This window comes from Periplaneta americana, chromosome 1 (genome assembly GCF_040183065.1).
Source record: "Periplaneta americana isolate PAMFEO1 chromosome 1, P.americana_PAMFEO1_priV1, whole genome shotgun sequence".
NCBI lineage: Eukaryota > Metazoa > Arthropoda > Insecta > Blattodea > Blattidae > Periplaneta > Periplaneta americana.
The window spans coordinates 173,698,073-173,721,660 of record NC_091117.1 but is presented as its reverse complement, the minus strand read 5'-3'; the positions used below and the strand labels follow the sequence as shown (position 1 = coordinate 173,721,660).

Here is a 23,588-nt window from a genome sequence, read left to right as displayed (position 1 = left end):
CTAGAACAGCGTCCAGGTGGTGGGCGCACTATCAAAAGCGAGGTTACATAACTCGTAAAGCTGGTAGTTGAAGACCTAAGGCATCAACACCACAACAAGATCTTATGTTAATAGAACGTTCGAGGCGCTTTCATTTTATACTTCTAAAATATTTGTGGCTGGCAGGGAATTTCCTGCTTCCAACAGAACGCTAGTAAAAGGCTCAATAGTGCCAACGTTGTGCTGAGAAGAACAGCGGTGAAGGAAGTTCTGACTGAAGACCATCGAATTGATCGTGTCACATTTTGTCGAATTCATTCAACTATCCATGGAAAGAGATCATCTTTTTGGATGATGTGTTTATGAACTATAGCAGGCCAGTGCACGCATATCGACCGAAACAATCAAAGAGATTTGACCCTGAATATGTGGTCCAGAGACAACGCAGTAGTCGTTTGTCCGTGTCGGTGTGGTACGGATTTCTGGTTATTGTGGCGGTGCACTATGGAGGATTCATGGGCATATGAATGAGCATCAGTACACCAATAAACTGGAAAATGTGATGCTACCTAGTGTTCGTGTGTTTAAGCCTGAAAACAAAATAAAATTCCAACATGGCTTGTCTTCGGTACACACATGCGTCGCAGTGCAGCAGTGGTTCAACATTCACAGGGACGATATCGAGAGGTTCCATGGGTGCCAAGAAGTCCTGACTTAAATTCCATACAAAATGTGTGTACGGAAGTGCAACGCAATGTTAATGTGTAACTACAGAGTCGGTGTCCTAGGATTGCAGATGAATTGTGGAATCTCATTGCAGATGTTTGGGATGATGTTGCATTGTCAGATAGATACAGTAGGTCTATATCCAAAGCCTTGTTAATTCTGTAAGTAGAAGAATGGATGCAGTGATCAATGTCAACGGTTTGTGGACAGGTTATTAAGTCCAGAAGAGAACTGTTGTATATAACTAGAACTACATAGGTAGAAGAACATTTTAATTTGTGATATAAAGAACATTCAGTATTAATTATTTTACTTCAGGAATGTATTTTTCTTTTCTTTTTTTAAAACAAAAATAAACACTGTGGGCCGTATTCATAGACATTCTTAGCGCGGGCTTTCAGTGGATGATCAGCGAACTAACGTTTTTCGTATTCATAAACCAGTGTCAGCGGTATGATATGATATGATATGATATGATATGATATGATATGATATGATATGATATGATATGATATATGATATATGATATATGATATATGATATGATACGATACGATACGATACGATACGATACGATATATGATATGATATGATATGATATGATATGATATGATATGATATGATATGATATGATATGATATGATATGATATATGATATGATATATGATATGATATATGATATGATATGATATGATATGATATTATATATGATATATGATATATGATATATGATATATGATATGATATGATATGATATGATATGATATGATATGATATGATATGATATGATATGATATGATATGATATGATATGATATGATATGATATGATATGATATGATATGATAATATATCATATGATATGATATGATAATATATCATATGATATGATATGATATGATATGATATGATATATGATATGATATATGATATGATATGATATGATATGATATGATATGATATGATATGATATGATATGCATCCTGTTTAGCACGCTCGTAGCCCGGGCTAGCGAAATGTCTATGAATAGGACCCTGTAGCTTTAATAATAGAATAAATAAATAGGTTCTAGTAAACACTAGAATCACTTATAGGTTTTCCTAAATTGCACGAAAATTATTTCTAACTAACAAATCTATTTGTGTTTCTCTTCCCTCATTACTAATTGTTTACCGAAAGTAATTTATAGGTATTTATTTATTTCAATTTAACTGAATGTTCACTTATATAATTTGTATTGGATTACCTTAATCAATTTATATTTATTCTACTTTAACTAACTGTTCACGTTTATATCATCTTACCATTAAGTTCGTATGTATTGTATCTATCTCAATTTTGTTTACTCTTCGTCGTATGTTTTGCCAGGAAGATATTAAAATTAAAAAAAAAAGAACATAAATAAATGAAGTACCGTATGTCTATAGAGTAAAGAGAGACGAACAGAGGAGTTGATAATGAAATCAATAACATTCCTCGTACTGGTAAAAACAATTAAATAACAAATTTCTGTACATCGACAAAAACACGTGAGTTTCAACCTTATAGAATGTTAACAGAAACAGTACGAAAGCCTTTCTCTCCTAGCCCAGCAACTTCGAGTAAACAGCACTCTGTACTGTGATAATCACAACAAAACCGGCATAAGTAACGTTACGAGTTTTGCTGTTCATCGGCCAGTTTTTTCTTTCGTAACTCTACTACTGTGAAAGTAAACTCTACGCGGTACACTTTTATGATCAACAATATTTTGGCACCAAGACTCAATGCGCTGCAGATTGACCAGGTATGGTTTCAGCAGGACGGAGCCACCTCTCACACAACTCAGATTTCTCTCCAAGTCCTGGGACAGATGTTTCCCGGACGCTTAATTTCTTCGCTTGGCGACGTCTCCTGGCCATCACGATCACCAGACTTTGCACCCTGCAATGTTTTTCTCTGGGGCATTTTAAGGCTGAGGTGTTCAAACATCCGCCGAGAACTTTTCCAGACTTAAGAAATGCAATACAGGAAGAAATTATTCTTATTCCTCAAGAAATGCTAGTTAGAGTCATGCAGAATTTCCCAAGTCGCATCCAACAATGCATTGATAGCGAAGGACACTACTTGAGAGACACGTTATTCAAAAAATGAAAAATTCACACTGTTAAGATGCCATTCATATTAGTAATGTTTCCTTATTTTGATCCATCTGCTTTTTATTTAAACTTTAAATTAGGGAGAATGTTTTGCCGCATCCTTTATATGATTGAAGGATTTGATCGCAGAATAGACAGTGAAAAGATTTCGGCCGTAAGCATTATATCGCAATTGGGTTTCATGACATTTACTGGAAAAAAATCCAAGTGGTTGCCATAGGCTACACGTGTTCCAGCTAAACTGCGCCGATTACCTGTCTTAGAGGCGTCGGTTCTGAAAGTGAGTGGAGCTTCAGTGCAAGGATGTGAGAATAATACGGCTTCTGAAAGATATTTTTACAGTCCTCAAGATATTTTTCACTTTCTGGGCTCAAATAAATTCGTCTCTCGTCATTTTTCTTCTCGTCTTTTAAATATTCAAGTAATGGAGATCGAGTTTCTGAAGCACTTTTAATAAAATGATTATATAAATTAGTCAAGAAGAGGAATCTGTGAATATTTGCTTTAGTTTGAGGTTTCTTTTATTATAAAATAATTCTGACTTTGTCAGATAATGGATGTCTTAAATCAACGGTCAAACACTGCACCCTCGGGCTAGCGTCTCTTACCCGCGGACAAGACACTGCCCTAGCGTGCATTTCGTGGCTGCTGATGGGTATGCTGTCTCCCTATCTCTTGTGCACGACGGAACATTTTTGAACTCGTATTAATGTGTGTAATCAATGTAACATGATTAAAGTATGTAGTGCTATTTGAAAAATTGATGATGCCACGTGTATCTTGTACCATAATGTAGTTACATGGACCAAATCTCCACATTCATATTAGCCCCTCGTTCTAACATAACGCTCAAAAACAAAAATTCCAGTACCTATCCAAACAAAAAAGTTATAGTATTTTATATTTATTTATTTAACCTGGTAGAGATAAGGCCGTCAGGCCTTCTCTGCCCGACTACCAGGAGATTCCAACTATAATATGAACAATAAAATTACAATTAGTGTTAACTTTACAATTACAATTACAATAAAATCAAAGTACGAAAAGATTACCTGACTAATGAAAGCTAGATAATTTATCATAGAAAAACAAAGAATATTTTATATTTACTGAATTACAAACTAAACCTAGAATAACAAAATTGTATAGTGATGAAATTACCAGATATTGAAATATTTTGTGATAGATTAAGGAAACTACTTACAAGAAACCATGTCTAAACGAGTTTCAATCACTGACCAAGTGCCTAGTAAATTTGCGTTTGAATTCAATTTTAATTCGACAGTCCCTGATGTGAGCAGGTAGCGAATTCCAGAGTCTTGGCAGGGCTATTGTGAAAGAGGATGAGTATGAGGAGGTGCGATGGGATGGTATCGTTAGTATTGTTTCATGACGAGAGCGTGTGTTCAGATTGCGGTGGGAAAAAAGGTAAGTGAAGCGAGACGACAGGTACGAAGGAATAGAAGAATTCAAGATTTCGAAGAGAAGGAGAAGTGAATGTAAATTTCTTTTCTTATCTAGTTTAAGCCAACCTATTGTTTCCAGGGATGGGGTAATATGATCATATTTACGAACATTGCTTACTAAACATACACACTAATTATGAGCACGTTGAAGTTTCGTTTTGTTGTCGCTGGAAAGGTCAGTCAGTAAAATGTCAGCATAGTCAAAATAGGGAAATACAAGCGTCTGCACAAGGGACTTTTTTAAGCAAGAGGGGAGATGAATATTTATCCTTTTTAGCACATGGATAATAGAATATACTTTTGTGCGAGATCGTGCGTATTTGCTTGGTTTCCGCACAAAACCAATCCGCGGAAAGTGTGAAATTCCACATTCAGTATTCCCAACGTAACACACATAACAATTTCCCTCTTCTTACCGCTTAAGTGACATATTGATTTTACTGCTTTAGGCTTTTAACATTTTATTTTTAGAGACGTTCAATATAGTAATAATTATAAATTGGACACTTACCACTGCAATTTCACCTAAATTGCACTGTTAATTATTTTTTTTAAATATTTGCAAAAATTAGGCTAAGTAAACTCTACAACTCCACTAAAGTTACTGCATTAGTGATGCAAGTAACATTAAGGAAGCCGTGAAAAAAATCAACAAGACTCCAGACGCCGATGTTATTACTGCAATATGTTATATAAATAATATTGTTAAAATATTAAAATGAAAAATAAATCATTACATAACCTTACCGTTTCTTTAAGTTCGCATTTATAGACTGGGGGGAAAAAAAGACAGACGTATATCACGGCCTGCCGGAGTATAGTAAACACAGAAAACATTTTATAGCAACAATGTTGAAGATAGATATTTTTGTTTTGCAAATTTGCCGTCATTGAACAGAAACCAAGATGGAGATTTTATTGCAACTAATTAGAAATTCCTCTTTCAGGTATGTAATAAACGATCATCGCACAAAATAATGTACGATACACGAGCGGTATGTTTTCTTTCAATTCTCGGAAATTAAAAAAGCTCAACTACGTTTCGCTTCTTCAGTCTTTTCCTCGTACATGAAAACTTCAACATACCGCTCTTGTAACGCATATTACTATTCTGCAGGTTTCACTGATTTGCATGTCCCAGTTGAGATTATTATCCATTTGAATGCCAAGATTTTTTACCGAAGAACTGAAAGGGATATGCTTATAATAGGTGGACAAGATAAATAGGATTCCTGTATACAAAAACACATTTTAATACAGTTAATTCAGAATAAAATAATTAGTTTTATTTTCGTAAAATCATTACAAATGTAGACTATTGAAAAAAAATTATATGAGTACGTTATACCTTACAATGCATTACTTTTAGAATAATTCACATCTGGTGCTAAACCAGAGTAGTTACTGCTGACGACAGTACGAACAACAGTTACAGTCGGAATAGGCAGGGACAAACACCTGTGAACCTGTGCATTCAACCACTACATCTGGACACAACACAAGTTTACATTTCTCCAAGCACGGTGCTACGTAGCCAGAAGCAGAGTCACATATCGGCAGTAAGAGAACTCCAGACACGAGCAGAAAGGCTCCAATCTGTGGAGAGAAGAAAGTATTATAAGGGGTAGAAAATCAATTTGTCAATGTAGACCAGAGACCAGGCATGGTTCTGTTAGTTTCCGGCAGCTTATCAACAGCCGAATTAAGAATGATTTAAAGAAGAAAAAGCGCTATGAGATAGAATTTCTTACAATCATTTCAGTTTCTTACACCTTTTTAATTCCGCCAGTCTATATAAGTAATTACTTTTTAAGTGGAAAGTAGAAGTTTATTTATTTATTTACTTATTTATTTATTTATTTATTTATTTATTTATTTATTTATTTATTTATTTATTTATTTATTTATTTATTTATTTATTTATTTATTTATTTATTTATTTATTTATTTATTTTATGCTCGACCATGCCGAAATGTAGTAATTATACACCTGGTAGCAGTCCTTTAATGCATGTCATTAAAGTACAGGTGTTCAGCCAATGACAAGTCAGCTTGTACCGTTATAAAACCGCAATTATCGATTATTCTCGGATATGCAATCGAAAGAGAATTAGCGAAAAGTCACGGAGGCTGGAAATCCAATACCGTCGCAGAAGGTTATGTTCTGTTACTATAATAATTAGAGTTAATTGTAAATGATATTCAAATAAATTCAATTTGTCATCTCGTTTTTCAATTCTAAATCAATTTTCACGTTATACCAGAGTAATCTTCATCTTATTCTGTGCCAAGGTCAATGAAATTCGGCCTCGGAAAAAAATCAATACTTTCGCGTCTGCGAACATCTCACAATTCAGGTCAGTTCGCACATAACCATAATTTTGAATACTTTCAAGTTAGAAATATGGTCGAGCATAACAAGTCGCATGAAACTTGCCTATAATGGTAATTAAGACGCTCGTATGAAAATTATGAAACTCGCTTGCGCTCGTTTCATAAACAATCATAATCGCATCTTAATTACTACCATTATAGGCTCGTTGCATAACGTACTATAAATCCACCACCAACAGAAGCAGGCTTCCAATTACAGGTGGCTTATATAGATACATACACAAAATACATAATAAGAAAAAAAAAACAAACAACACAAACGAAAGAAAGAAAATACATGACGGTAATAGATGCTAGAATAAAATATTGCAGTTAATATAGTGCCAAATGTCAATATAATGATGCAAAATTATTTAAAAACTAGAGTAAAAACATTATAATACACTTCTTCATAATTTAAATATCTAAGGAAATACAATTTTTTTTTCATCTGTTAAACTGAATGTAATTGAGAATCACAGTTTAAAGATAGAGAGTTGTATTACACAGCATAACAAACAATGGAGAGTTCTTGAAGAAAACAGTTCTAGGAGTGGGAATAACAAAAGGTTGCCTATGACGTAATTTTGTTTTTACATTGAACTGAAGGAATTTAAGAAAATCACAGTTATTCAATATACCGTTAACAGTCTCATAGAGTAAAATTTGACTAGTTATTAATCGTCGAGATTTTAAAGTTTTATAATTAAATTAAAAAAGTAACTGATTATATGAAATTCGCTTGTCATAAGACGACACGTGATGTTTTTTAAAATATAAATAACGTAAAACTCTTTTCTGCATCCTTTCTATTTGCATCTGATGGGACTGGAACTGAGGTGACCATATTACAGACGCATACTCTAGCTTACTCCTAACTAGAGTTTTATATAGAGTATCAATAGTATTTATATTTTTTAATTCTTTTTTATTTCTGATTATAAATCCTAATTTTCTATATGCATCAATTACCACGTGATTTAAGTGCATTTTAAAATATAAGTTGTATGTAAAATAAATACCCAAATCCTTAAATGATTCTACTCTAGGTAACTTCACACCATTAATTTCATACAAATTTTGAGTAACTGTCTTATTTTTAGAATGCGTCATAAAGCAACATTTATTAAGATTTAACAAAAGAAAATTATCGATACACCATCTATATAGTCTGTCCAAATCATGCTGTAGATCAAAAACGTCTTGTTGTTTGTCAATGACTTTATACAATTTAACATCATAAGGATATAGTAAACATTTAGAGTGCAAAATCTGTTTATGTAAGTCATTGACATAAAGTAAAAAGAACAAGGGACCAAGATTGGATCCTTGGGTACACCTGAAGTTACCGTTGCGTGAAGAATAACCGTTATACCTTCTATTGTTAAGGTTTATTTTCAAGAGAACTTCAAGAAATTCAATACAGCACAGTCTTACACATTTATACCAGTCAAATTCCACTTAAATTCGCCGGTAATGAAACTAGTATGATGTGGATAAGAACGGAAACTTGCACTTCTATAAACTCCTTGGTATAGTTAAAGGCGTTTTATTCATACAAAAATAAAATATTAGAGTATATGTGTATGATAAAGAACCGAGAAATCTACACTTCCTACAAAGCAGTGACCAGCGTCGGAAAAAATATTTCGAAATTAAATTCATTGTGTTGTAAACAACATTACTTTATTTCTAGTCTGCTTGTTTGTTACACAAGTGGCTTCTTATTGATGAATGGCGAAGAGTCAAGCGGCCATTAGCAAAACAAAAAGAAAGGTTTCCTTTCTGAAAGACATAAATTGACAATTGTTTGAATTTTTTATGGAAACGTGTTCTTCAATTAATAGTTCATGCAGTATATCGTCTACATTGTACATTTGTGGTTCTTTAATCGATAAACCAGTGAGTCTTTAGTCATGACTATTTGACATGTCTCATTTGAAGAGCAGATTTCCAATGCAGCTTTTCGCTCATCTGCTGGTTTTAATAATTATTATTCACACGAGTAGTCCTTTAGAAAAATCATTCTAGACCAGCATGTCAGAAATCAGACTCTAAATGTGCAGTTATGTGCGCGGATCGCCGGTCTGTGCAGGTTGCATCAATCAAGCGTTGCTCTTACCCGTTCTTAGCTGGAGGGGTGTACAATAATCTATTCTGCGCTTCTAGGGTTGGATTAAATAGACAGTTGGACATTATAAATATAGTTAGCAGAACGAAAAAACACAGTTATTATCAGTGTCTATATTTGACTTTAGAAACTTTAGGCTTACTCAGTTATACTTCACAAAGTAGTGGTTTGTAAAGCATAATTTATTAATATGATTTTTATACAGTATTTGAAGAAAAAAAATTTCAGTAATTTTCGAAACGACAAGAAACGAGCAAGTATTTCATTTTACGTAGTAAGTACTAATTATTTTAAAGTAATAGACCCTACTCTTTCATTGTTCGTCAAGCATTATTATTTACTGTGACCATTGGTGCATAAATGTTGAAGAAAATATTATACTCCCAATTAATTACATGCAGTAGCACATTCTGAAGTTTTTACACTGAAATCATTTCTTTACTGTATGTCAATATAAATTAATACTAATATTAATATTAATAAATATAAATTAAGTTTAGAATTTAAATTCACATATAGTTTATTTGAAAACGTTGAGAGCAAGTATCGAAAAGTTGGGAGCGTTACTCAAAGAAATTAAAAGTGTAGTTCATAAGCTGTGAAGCGACGATATTCTCTTTATGTCAGAGTTAAAGATTTAATATTGCCATTATATATTTTTCCAGAAAAATTTTCCGCCTTGCAAATAGTTGTTTTCTTCTCTCCTTACAACCTCAAGAGCCTCACATGTATTCCTCACTATATTCTCATCACTTACCACTTTATGAAATGAAAGTCGTAAGTCGTCTAACCTTTGATGGCTGTGTTAGTACAGACTCCAAAAAACGCCATTGTCAAGTACGTTTTGCCGTCAGAGTACTGATTAAGAAATAAGCGCTGGCAATATCATAATTTGAGAACTTTACTAATCTGATCTAAATTGTCACCTCACAACACTATTACCTCGACATAGGCTGATGAAAGCCTTCCATTTTAAAATAATTATTATTGTTGGCTGAGGAAAACTTTATAACAATTATGTTATATGATTCGTAATTTCTCTTCTCCGTTATCTGTGAATTCCCCACTTTATTTATCATAACTCATTCACAGACACAGCCAAATCGGCACTCGTACTGAAACTGTGTTACTGAAACAAAAGCTGCTGCAGGTATTGTACAGCCCTGTCGCGTTCCCCTCCAAGGCGATTCACTCCCTCCAGGTAGGGGAATAGAGAGTGCACATCGCACAGAGACAGTTGCACAATGTGCAGGGTTTTGACATGCCTGTTCTAAACGCTGGCTCTAGTTCCATCCCTCTTCTTCTAGAGATTCTGTCATTTGAGTCGATTAGAATCATAACTCACTTGTTCAAAAATGAAAATTTTCGCAAATGAGGGAAAACATATTTGTAATACTTGGAGTCCATTTTCTTCACAGTGAAGGTTAATAAATGAAAGAGTAATGATTAAAAACTACTATTCAGATTTGTAACCGTATTTATTTATACAGGAGTAAAAGTTATTTAGCTTTGAAAATTATGGATCATACGAGTTTTGACAACGACCTTTGGATCAGGAGTGTTCTGAGAATGCTCCGTTTGGAACATGTGAGTTTAGAAAGTGATCAGTTGGGATCATGTGGGATTTGACAGTAACAAATTAAAATATTACACAATAACATTACCTGAAGCATATTTTTAAATTCTATGTAAAATAATAGGCCTAGGTGTCCAATTATTAAATTCTTCAGATGAGTACCTACATTTTACAAAATAATATAGTACAATATAAATTGAGGGATCCAGTCAGAGAGAAGCATAAGTCACAAATCTTGGAATAGAAAAATTAGGTATTCTCATAACAGAGTGTGAATTTATGGTAGAAATTTAAATTCCAGTGGGCTAAGCTATTTCCAGAGTTATTGCAATTATGATACAACATTCTAGAGACGAGAAAAAAAACTAAATTTTCTTAGAAAAGCGGGTTCTCTCCTTATTTGAGTAGACCCCTGAATTTGCAACCTACATAATAAATACTGATTATAAATTTTATCAGAACTCAAATTTTTTTACTACGTTCCTTTATATCACAAGACTAACATCTGTTTCCATCAATTCGCACATATCTTCAGTATTGTCCAATTGATTATTATTCACGGCACCACCAATGACATACTGTAGAACTTGAATATATATTGCAATTGTGATAAAACACTTGGCCCTGCTTAATTTACCAACACATCAGTAGGAGCCAAGCAGAATCAGAAAAGAATAATTAACCTTGTTAATTTGGCCTGGTTTCTTTTCGTTATTTCTGGAGCTGCTATACATTTCCGTGGTCGTCCTCTCTCTCCAACCGGTGATACGTTCTCTTCCATAATATTACGCTTACAAAATGCTCTATTACAGCCGTTAAATTCACTGATATTTATAAAAAATAACAAGGCACATTCAAGATATTCATCCACAACCCTATTCTACACAACAAGAAGTAGAGAAGCGGGAGGGAAATACTTATCGGTGATTGGTCGAGAAGTGCTATACAGCAGAACTCACAAGATCCAGTGGATCATGATACTTTTGACACAAACCGGGAGGTTTGTAGCCCGTTTAACTAGCATCATGTAATAAATATGAAAAAATAACCTCTGAATCGAGTTCTACGCAGATAACCGCACGGGAATATAACGGTATCTCAATTTTTCATTTTTTGGAGCACGTGAGTTCTGACTCTAACCGACTCATTTGCTTTCCTACAACTTCCTTTATGTCCAGAAACCCATGAAAAATCGCTGAAACTATTGTCTTTCAGCGTTCCTAACGCCATTACTGTATGGAACTATTGATAAGATTGTTTTAGTACATTTTTCGGTTCTCTCGTCCTCAAGATATACAGATATTTTGTGGGATTATCGTAACAACCAGTGGATTCGACACTGAGCCTTGAAAACATACTAGCATACACGATTGAAACTCACGATCTCGACATTAATACGGCGTTAAAATCGTGTCTTAATTACTGGATAATTCGAAATCGATCATGACTAGTACTCACCATACCGTCCGTGGGTTTTTCTTTCTGCGACTTTATCGATGTTCTTCGGTGGCTTGCAATGAAAACTCTATTTCATAATATTTCAACTTTACAGTGAGGATAAGATTAGACATGACAGGAACTATCCTTTCAGATCCGGTTTCAACTTGCGTATCTTCCAAACATGACGTGAACAAAAACATTGTATTTACATATCTCAAAATATAAATCTAAACTACTATACAGTTCATGTGAAATGGCGCACTTTCTTCCATTACATACTCTACCGGTCAAAAGTTTTCGATCACTTATCACAACTATGGATTTGTGGTTAAAACAGGGATTTCGTTTTGAATATTCTATCATATCTTAATGCTAGAGAGAGAAAATATTTATTTTGTTGGTCTATTTAGTTTTTCCGATGTGTTTGTATATTGAAATAAAGTGTTCAGTTGTTTTCATAGCTGATCGAAAACTTTTGACCGGTAGTGTACTTCAGGTAGTAACTGACGTACAGCTACTATAATTAAATTAGTTTAAAATTAACTTTCTCATCTATTTTTACCCAGAGCACTCCCTTAGGACAAAAATTACATCTCACATCTTAAGGGGAGAGGATGGTATGTTTTGGTGAAAAATGAGTAAATTTTCAAAAAAAAAAATCTTTAAAATACTCTGTGATATGTGTAGAATGCATAGCATAACATTTTGTGGGTATTTGTGCCCTTATCGGATGTTGAGTCGCCATTTTTAAACTCGCCCAATTTTATTGTTGTTTCCAGTAAATTAAATTTTGAAAAAAAAAAATTTCTTTAAAATACCCTTTGATATGCGTGGAATGCATTGCATAACATTTTGTGGGTATTTGTGCCCTTATCAGATGTTGAGACGTCATTTTTAAACTTCCTGCGCTATGGATTTTTAAATCATATGCCCGCTTTTATCGGTTTCCAGTAACTTCATTTTTTTTTTTTGCTACATTGCCAGACAAAAATGGATATAATTTCTGAACTATTAAAGATACATGCATGATATTTAGAACACATATTCTTTAGACTATTAGGAAACTTTTCTCTGCAACAGAATTTTGTTAATTTATTTCATTTTAAAAATACGTCCGTTTGTTTGCAAGAAAGGAAATCAGAAAATTGTTATTAAATTTTAATTGTTTATTTTACAAACGTAGGGCTAATATCAAAATTCTGTTACGGACAGTTTGTAGAACATGCTTTTGCAAATACATTGCAAAAAACTGTTTGAATCTATCTTTAAAAACAGTTTAGATATATCAGTTTTAGTACAATCCTGCATTGGGTGTATTTTTTTCAAATTTGGGCCGCAAAATTTTTTTTTTTTTATATTTTTATTTGGTTGAGTTGCCACAGCTATGAGCCCTGTACATACAAAAAAATTAACATTTTACACCAAATAGGAAAAAAGTTTAAAAAAATACCATCCTATTATCTAATATAATTTGAAATATATTAACATTCTATGTATTTTAGTTTAATTCTGCTACCCAGTTTATTTCAGTGTTTAATTAATAGTTCATAGTATTTTGTTGTTTAATTCGTAAATAACTCTTGTATACATGTAACTCTCATCTAAATCAAATTGTTGAATTCTTTGTAAGTTCATGCATATGTATATACACTTTTTGCTGGTTGTGTGGAAGAGAAGGCCTTACGGCCTTAACTCTGCCAGCTAAAATAAATCATTATTATTATTATTATTATTATTATTATTATCCTCTCCCCTTAAATATTGTCCATCTCCTTTGTAGAATAAGGTAGTAATGTTAATTTCGTGTGAATGGTATTACTCGATCGAGACCAGTGGAGTCCTGCAGCCCGCAGCGCCACTTGTACTGCTCCTGCTTTCGTATAGCGTCATCGCGATAGTTCACATTATGCGCGCGTTTCCACTCGCCTTAGTCGAGTAATAAATGTGATTTGTAAAAGTAAATAGGTGTAATTAAACTTAAATATGACAAAACTCTATAAGAATTTCAACAACTCATTGTAACATGTCTGATATCTATAAGGAAACGAAAAACTAACTTCAGTAAATATATTGTAGAAACACATGTATGATTTGTTTATATTGAAAAGGATTTATTCTAAATAATAAATAATATTTATTCCTACAAGAAGTTGTGGTACTGTTCTGTAGTACACGAAGAGAGTTTTTTCTTTGAAAGATAGCAGACACGGCACCTGAAAAGAATAAAAAAGAATTAAATAGATACAAACTAACGGATTAAGCCGAACTAGAAAACCTTTCAAAATACTACTGGATGAGGCCAGAGCTTACATCAGTAAAATTTTTGGAAATATTCAATATTTTTTTCCTCTATTACTGTATCTTGTACAATAATGAAAATTGGTATATGTAAAACACTGTCTTTCTGCTATAATATACGATTTAAAAAGATTATATATATTTTTTTTTTCAAAATTCAAAATGGTGGCAGTTCACTGTGCAGTGATGAAGCTTTTCCCTCATAATTCATAAACTTATTAACTTTTTCATGTTCTCTCTCTCTATTATTTTGTTGCTGAAACTCGTGTTTGCAATATCATGCTGTTTCAACTACATTTCTTAATAAATAATTTTTTTTTTATTTTATGTTAAAAGAAATACTGATATTTGACCATTTTTTTTTAATTTATTTTTATGAGACAATCTATCAAAGGTAGAGAAGTGATCTTGCATCATATTGTAGATTTGGCATACATAAATACACACAAAAAATTTAATCACGGAATGTTGGATAGTTTTTGAGTTATTACGTGGGAAACTCTTTATCACTGCACAGTGAATTGAATTTTGAAAAAAAAAAATGTAAATCATTTTTTTAAATCGTAAAAATATTTTTTCGTATAGCAGAAGGACATTGTTTTACACATACCAATTTTCATTATTGTACTAGGTACAATAATGGAGGGAAAAAATGTTGAATATTTCCAAAATTTTACTGCTGTAAGCTGTACCTAACCCCTTAAATATTGCTCAATTCCTGATTGGTGATGAAAGTGATAAGGAAAACGAAAATAGATATAATAGAATCGGCCATACTAATAATAATGATGATTTATACTTGCCTCAGCTTCAGTCCATTGAAGAAAAACTGAATTTATTCACGGATTATTAAATTTAAGGGATGCGTATATACTCAACACTGCTATTTTTCTACAATACGGGCTGAATTTGCATCATCAACTAGCCTACTAGAGAACGACCAACCTTTGCAAGTCGTTCCACTCCGTATTGAACAGAATATTTTCAATCCGCACATCCAAAGAACTGCTAAAAGAAATATTCAAAAGTATACTTATACTGCCTTGCGAAGTGCAACGCCGAAAACAAGAAAGAAGGCTGTGGAGAAAGAACGGTTCTTACCCTACGAAATTATAAAGTAATATAACTTCAAAAACAATACGTGTACTAGGATTAAATTTGTAAAGGCCGTACGATATCACATAAGTTCCAATCCATTGTTTGTAGTGATAACTGCATTATAACCTATAAAATATTCAGCAGTTATGGTAAGATAAACTAAAATGCCATCTAATAAGTATAGCAAGCTTCGTCACTGCTCATATGTCAAGAGTGTAAACATTCTCTTAAAAAAACTGCATTTCCTGGTGATTTAGTCAGACTCGTCATTTCGTTTATGCAGCAGCCATAATTGGAAACTGTGACCTATCCACTGGGTGACCAATAAGATAAGTGAAAAGTTCAGTAGGCTACACGAAACGGTGTCAAACAAGATGATCTGCTTTCAGCTACATTATTTAGTTTGGTTATAGACTTTATGCTCGACCATGCCGAAATGTAGTAATTATACACCTGGTAGCAGCCCTTTAATGGACCTCATTAAAGTACACCTATTCATTAAAGTTCAGGTGTTCCACCAATCAGAAAATACCATTGTAGCAATATGAAAGCGCAAGTATCGATTATTCTCGGATATGCAATCGAAAGACAACAATAAATCAATAAATCACCTATATTTGAAATAAAGTCAGTTCTATTACTATAATAATTAGCGTTAATTGTAAATAATATTCAAATAAATTCAATTCGTCATCTCGTTTTTCAATGTCAAGTCAATGTCGACATCTGTTTCTCGGAAAAAATCAATACTTTCGCGTCTGCGCACATCTCACAATTTACGAGGTATTGCACAAGGTCAGTTCCGCTCCTTAGTCAGATGAGAATAACATGAATATGAATAATTTCAAGTTAGAAATATGGTCGAGCATAAAAAGTCGTGTGAAACTTGACTATAAAGGCTGGTTCACAATAAAGCGGAAACGGAAACGAGAACGGAAATATTGTTGAAATAAATGTATTTAAATGTGAGCATTCACAATTAACTATTGTGAATGCTCACATTTAAAGACATTTATTTTAACATTATTTCCGTTCTCGTTGTCGTTTCCGTTCCCGGTTTATTGTGAACCATCCTTAATGGTAATTAAGACGCTCGTATGAAAATTATTACCATTATAGGCTCGTTGCATAATGTACTATTATATTGAAGAAACTGGAGATGAGGGGAAACATTACAACAAAACTAAGGCAATGTATAGCTTATGCTGATGACATAATAACTGCAAGAACAATATCGGCTTTGATAGAAACATTGAAGAATTTAAAATAATAGGCAATGAAATTTGGATTGATAATTAATGAGAAAAAAAAACAAAATTCTTAAAAAGTAGCACAAAGAGAGAAACTTTAGGAGATTTTAAAATAAATGATATAATGATTCAACAAGTTCCAAGTTTCAAATATCTTGGATCAACTGTTAATAACAACACCATTGAGGAAGAAATAAGAGAAAGAATTGTAATGGGAAACAAAGCATACCATGCCAACCTGCAGTTATTTAGAAGTAAATTGATATGTAAACAGTCCAAATTTAAGCTATACTGTACTGCAATAAGACCTGTAGTAACTTATGCCAGCGAAACATGGGTCCTTAAAAACTCCATAAAACATAGACTGCTAATTTTTGAAAGGCAATACTAAGAAAAATTTTTGGTCCAACTAAAATGAATGATGGTACATGGAGAATTAAATATAACAGTGAACTGAATGAGGTGATAAAGAATAGGAACATAATAAATCATATAAAATCGCTGAGCTTAGGATGGTTTGGTCATATAAATAGAATGGAGAATAATAGACTGGTCAAATATACAAATGGAAACCAATAGTTAACAGAAAGCAGGGTAGACCAAAAAACAGATGGGAGGATGATGTCCTGAATAATTTGAAATTGATGAAGGTGGAAAACTGGACAAAGATAGTTGGAAGCCATAAGGAATGGAAGAAAGTTGTTGAGAAGGCCAAAACTTTCATCTGAGAGTTGCAGAGCCTGATGAAGAAGAAGAAGACCTATCCACTGGAGCAGTTCATGAAAAAAGTGTGCACTCACACTTTTTGTTTCGTTCGAGAGTTTATTAAGACATTATATAATAGTTCTTTATGCAAAAAGTGGATAATCTTGATCCACGAGTTTGGTACAACACTTTATGGCATCTTAGCATTATAAATTATAGGAAATAAATTGTGAAATAAATTTGGAATGTATAGTTGACAAAGTCTTCATATGTTCGTATCGATTAGTTTCGCCTGGCATTGGCATTGAATAAAGAGAAATGAATGACCTTGCAGGTTATGTTACAAATGTTCCTTTATTTTGTTAATATAGTTTCTCTGAACCGCAGAACTGTTTTTTTTTTGTGATATTACAAAAGTGATACAAAATTATAAAATACATTAAAAGAGATATGTTACAGTTACATGAGCTTACTCATAGAGGTGCTCATATAACTGTAACATATCTCCTTTAATATAGTTTATCGATTTTATTTCAACAGTGTAATATTGACAAAAATATGTATTTTATCATATGATACAAAATTGTTAAAGATCGGAAATACGTTACCTTCTGTCCTGCATTTCATCTTTTTATTACGTCGCGCGAGATAGCAAGCGTTCCGGCATTACGTCATAGTGAATACGTCATTGCTTTTATTGGCACGCGTGCTATAATAAGCCAGTTACGAATGATATCGGATGTAGTAACAACCTGTTTATAATGCTAGGATGGCATAAAGAATCATTTGAAATCTGGATTTGGGGAAGAATGGAGCATGTGACATCAACAGACAGAATAAGAAATAGACCTGTGTTGGAAAGATTGGGTGAAGAAAAAGTGATGCTGAAACCGACCAGGAAGAGAAAATGGAATTGGTTGGGTCACTGGCTGAGAAAAAACTGCCTACTGAAGGATGCACTGGAAGGAATGGTGGACGGGAGAACAGTTCGGAGCAGAAGATAGACAACATTAAGATATACAGGGACATCACTTTATTTTTACCAACATTTTCAAAATTAACGTGGCTATACTCGGAAAGACTGTTGCCCCCTTCCATTACAGGATTTTGGAGTTGGTAGTGCAATATGTAAACAAATCATTTTACTAGCTATAGGAGAGAGAAAAGTAGTGTATCCATTTATGTTACAGGGAAATACAGTATTACGATTTTCAGTTTGATCATTACTTTTACTGTATTTTATCAAAGAACAGTAGAATAGTAATTTTTTTTTTCACAAACTCAACTCTTCAGGCGGTTATATTCATTATGTAATGTCTACTTCATTCAGCATATTACTAACCTAATTTATTCCTGAGAATTTTGTGAGCACTTCCGTAAGAAACCCCAATTTCTACAGCTAACTTCTTGACCGACTTATTAGGACATCACTGCATCCTTTCCCCTCTACAGCATCTTCTATCACCTTTGTTGGTCATATTACACTTTTCTTCCTCTCTGTACATTCTTTGGTCTAAATTTATCTACCAGATTAATGACATTTCTACGAAAATATTCCGTAATGATATAATCAGGAAATTGTGAAAAAAACTGTAGTTCACATTCGGTTATATTGTAATTTCAGTTTCCGTCATCGTCCTTCATACCTACAAACAGTAAAACAAAACTATTGTTTAAATAATGCTGTTAAGTACCGCACCATATTATAGGGTAACGTACTTTCGGTAACTCTAATCTTCACTTGTGCTCAGTCCACACAGATAAATTCAGTTATGCTACACACGATACCTGTGTGAAAATAAACTTCAATAATAAAAGCTTTTTCTTCTATAGAAAATGCAACATATTTCTGAAACACACTGTACTATGTACTGTTTATTTCACTGCTAGCAACAGCGGCCGTAAGTTTGTGTGACTGACGTTAGCAAGGACAATAGTAAAAGGGGTGGGAGTCAAGTACATTTAGAAACGCAGGTACAATAAAAATTGAAGTAAAAATAAAATGATGTCCCTGTATTATGGATCATACGCGGAGACAAAGATGAAGGCAGAAAATAGGAAAGATTTGAGAATGCTGGGTTTGCAGTGAAATGAATTAATGTCATTGCTTACCAGCTGCTATCCACACTTCGAGCAACAATTGCAATCAGTGTGGGCAGGGATGTACTTCAGGGGTGGCACACATTCCGCCGGTTCTACGTCGTTACACGGCAGGAAGCGGCAGGTGAAGAGGCACACTGGGAAAAATCCATCGATGGGGCTGTAGGTCGGGGCACAGAAAGCTACAAAGAGCATGCACCCCAGAAGAATGATCAACACACTGACCTGAAATGATGTGCTGTCTTAAATTCTTTTTAGCTCAGGTTCTTTTCTCTGACAATAGTTTCTTGAGGCATGTGGACGTGAAGTCAGCAGCCAGCTGGTCCGCCTTGGCTCTTCATGGTTTTTAGCGCCACGTATTGCATACGTATAGTAATTTTAAATTCTGGGAACTCTCACTGTATTTGGCTTAGCAACATGTCATTATTGCTGAAAGAGTCACGGAATCGGATCCTCACAGGATGTGAGTACACTAGGGATAAACAAAACTAACTGCCGCTCTCGCTCGCTATGTTCTTTCGAGTCTCGTCTCGTAACTTTCGTGAGCTTCGAGTCTCGCTCATCATTCTCGAAATAGCATTTGGTCGGCTGGAAAGATTTCGTAACTTTGAATAACATACAGCATTGAAATAAATAACATTAGAGATATTTAGTTGGTACAAAAAGACAAAACAAAACAGTATCATAGTTGTCAAAATGTTCTGGTCCTATTATCAGATATTACCTATGGTTATATAAATAGAAAAGAAATTCTCAAATAAATTTGCATTTTTAAGAAACATAAAACATAACGTTAAATAAAGCGTTAATACTTTTTACTTGAGATTGTAGACTTGATCTCAGACATACGGAAAAAAAATCCTAGCTTTTTAATAAGGACCTATTACTTAAATAAAGACTGGGGAACGGATTATTATACACTGAAAGGTAAAGATGATGTTTCAAATAGGCTACTTGAGTCTTTATACATATATAACAGTTGTTGAAAAAGATTAAAAGTTCAGTCTGGTATAAACAACTGTGACGATTCAAGCTGCTTGACATTCGAGAGTTGACCACTCCTGATGTCTTGAACGTTCGCTTGATTCACTCACAAGCAGTCAACGACGTAGGCAATATTGTCGTGCGGGTTTTCGGCTTTGCGGGCGCTGTTAGTTTTGCTATCTCGATCGTTGTTCAACTCTAGAGTACACTAAGTTAGAGTTGCATAAAAGTTCATCCACATATTATATGTACGGAAGTGAAGACGGCATGACCAATTTGCGTGCGAATAAGAAAAAGGAGACTAATTCATTAATAAATTTCATTTCTAAAATTGAAACACAATGACGATTTACTCATATATTCATCTTTATTTTGTTCATCATTATTATCTTCATCAGATCACCATTATAATCATCTATCTTCAATCATTAAGTCCATTATTTCATACAATTCTCATGCATGTATAGATGTTTCGTTTCGGTTTATCTTTTATTATATATTTTTTATGAATCACCACTATGTATTTACTACCAATGGAACTTCTTGATCATATGGTTAAAATGATTTAGAAATCAGTATATATGGAAGAGAACTAGATCTGGATTTATATTTAATTTATTGTGCATGTCACCCTGTTATTTGAAGAGATATGTCTCAATGAGTTCGAGCTCGTGAACGACAAGTCCAATGACAAGTACATTTTATTGATAACTAAAGCTTCGAAAGGACAGGGAATTTTTTCTCCCACCGTCCTGATGAATTTGGGGAATCCGGTTACAAAACTTAGCCATAACGGCTGCGAATCATCGTGCTACCCACACCAAACCTCCGTTCTTGTTTGATGATGTGATGATGATGATGATTATTATTATTATTGTCATTATTATTATTATTGTTATTATTATTATTATTATTAGTAGTAGTAGTAGTAGTAGTAGTAGTAGTAGTAGTAGTATTGTCATTATTATTATTATTATTAGGAAAATATTTGGGGCTAAGCGGGATGAAGTTACAGGAGAATGGAGAAAGTTATACAACGCAGAACTGCACGCATTGTATTCTTCACCTAACATAATTAGGAACATTAAATCCAGACGTTTGAGATGGGCAGGGCATGTAGCACGTATAGGCGAATCCAGAAATGCATATAGAGTGTTAGTTGGGAGACCGGAGGGAAAAAGACCTTTAGGGAGGCCGAGACGTAGATGGGAGGATAATATTAAAATGGGTTTGAGGGAGGTGGGATATGATGATAGAGACTGGATTAATCTTGCACAGGATAGGGACCGATGGCGGGCTTATGTGAGGGCGGCAATGAACCTTCGGGTTCCTTAAAAGCCATTTGTAAGTAAGTGTTATTATTATTATTATTATTATTATTATTATTATTATTATTATTATTATTATTGGTGGTGGTGGTGGTGATATTGGTGGTGGTGGTGGTGGTGACGGTGGTAGAAGTAGTGGTAGTAGCAGTAGTACGATTCAGAACTACCATGACGAAACGCAATGCAATTTTATTGAAACTTTCCAATACAAGATTTGAGAAAACAGGAATAAATAAATCAGACTTCATAATGAAAGTTAACGTCAAATTTTTACAATCTATACTGTTAACAAATAATGAAGAATGAAGCTGAATTCCTGCTGAGATATTCGTACCCTAAAATAAAATATGACGGATTTGGAAAATGCAAGCTACCAATACACTCATTAATCATCATCATCATCATCATCATCATCGTCATCCTGGCATGTATTGGGCCTAGTGGCCCGGTACGGTCTCTTGCCAACGCTTGAACGGTCTGCCCAAGGATTTCTTGCCCACGGGATGGTAATTTAAAATTTGGCGTGGAATTCTAGAACGAGGCATTCTGATGACATGTGATCTCCAGGTTTGTCTGTATTTCTGTAGGTATTCCGTAATCGGTTCAATCTGCAGTTCTTTCATAATGTCAAAATGTTTAATGTGATCCATTCTCGTGTATCCCGCTGTACGACGCATAAATCTCATTTCTGCCGCCGTTAATCTTTGTGAATCGATATTACGAATCGTCCAAGCTTCACTACCAAAACAGAGTATAGGTCTGGCCAATGTTTTATAAATTCTGGTGCGCGTGTGTTTTTGTACTAAGGTTGGTTTGAATATCTGATTAATTATCCCCATTGCTCTGTTGAATTTAATAATTTTCTCATTCAAATCTTTTTCTTCTTCATATAAAATTTGGTAGCCGAGATAACTAAAATTTTTAACTTGTTCGATGATCTTGTTATTGATGCAAATTTTGCTACGGACACTCATTAATATTCTACGAAATGCTACAAACATCCCTATACTAGGTATTCCAGCAGCCCTAGATATCAGAATATTGTACGTAATGTCAAATTACCAAGAATCTTGATTGGCATCGTAATCTATCTAACTGTAACCATAAGAATGTGCTCTCCAACACTTTTATTGTGGTCCTGCCATCTATCCGCAATATGCGGAACCCGAATCACGCAAGTGAAGTGAGTAGGCATTAGTTACACAACACACATTTTCATTTCTGAATAATAATAATAATAATAATAATAATAATAATAGCCATAATAATATCCCTAATAATAATAATAATAATAATAATAATAATACTAATAATCTGTGGCAAACCAAACATGTAGGCCTAAATATGATGATGAAATAGAAGATTCCTAAATACGATAAAGTAAGTCTATATTAGAGTGAACGTGTATGATTTCATTAATCTTGCACTACTTACGACTTTCAGAGCCATTTTCTCCTGTTCTCAGTAATTTCGAAGCTGTATTCTCGTATATATTGCAATGGCAATAGTTTTACGAAGTTCAGCTAGTCCTTATTTATGCTCAGGGGTTAAGAAACGCAAGCGTCCGTGCGATATTGTCACATAAACTTCAAGGAAACACATGATACAGCTCTTCAGATTGTGTATGTGGTTTAAGCGTGGGCAGACGACGCAGCTCAGCTATCTCATTAACAATGTAAATTACCGTTTGTGGTAATTTGGTGTCTGCCGTCAACGATAGCGTTACACTTACTCGTAAACCACAATATCAGTTTAGTGAAGTCCCAGTTATGTCGTGTCCAGCTTAAAACACCAATAAAAGAAATGGTTATAACTGAAAAAGTTAGCGGCAAACAGAAATAAATGTACGGAATGTTTATAGTGCATCTCTTGCAATTTATGTAACAATGGTGTGGTTGCAATGAAGTTGTAACTATTTAGATTTACAAATAAATTAGTATTAATGCTAGTTTTATGAACGCTTCACGAGAAAATTTCGTGTCTTCCTTGATTAGCAGAA

At 33.8% G+C, this 23,588-nt stretch overlaps 1 long non-coding RNA gene across 1 annotated transcript; it reads right to left on the bottom strand.

Moving 5' to 3' along the window:
* Positions 1 to 5,570: 5,570 nt before the first annotated feature.
* LOC138704294 (uncharacterized) lies at positions 5,571 to 23,195 on the bottom strand. Its single transcript, XR_011333304.1, has 3 exons — positions 23,024 to 23,195; positions 19,290 to 19,502; positions 5,571 to 14,039 (listed from the first exon to the last, which is right to left on the bottom strand). It is a non-coding gene; the product is annotated as an uncharacterized lncRNA (long non-coding RNA).
* Positions 23,196 to 23,588: the final 393 nt, after the last annotated feature.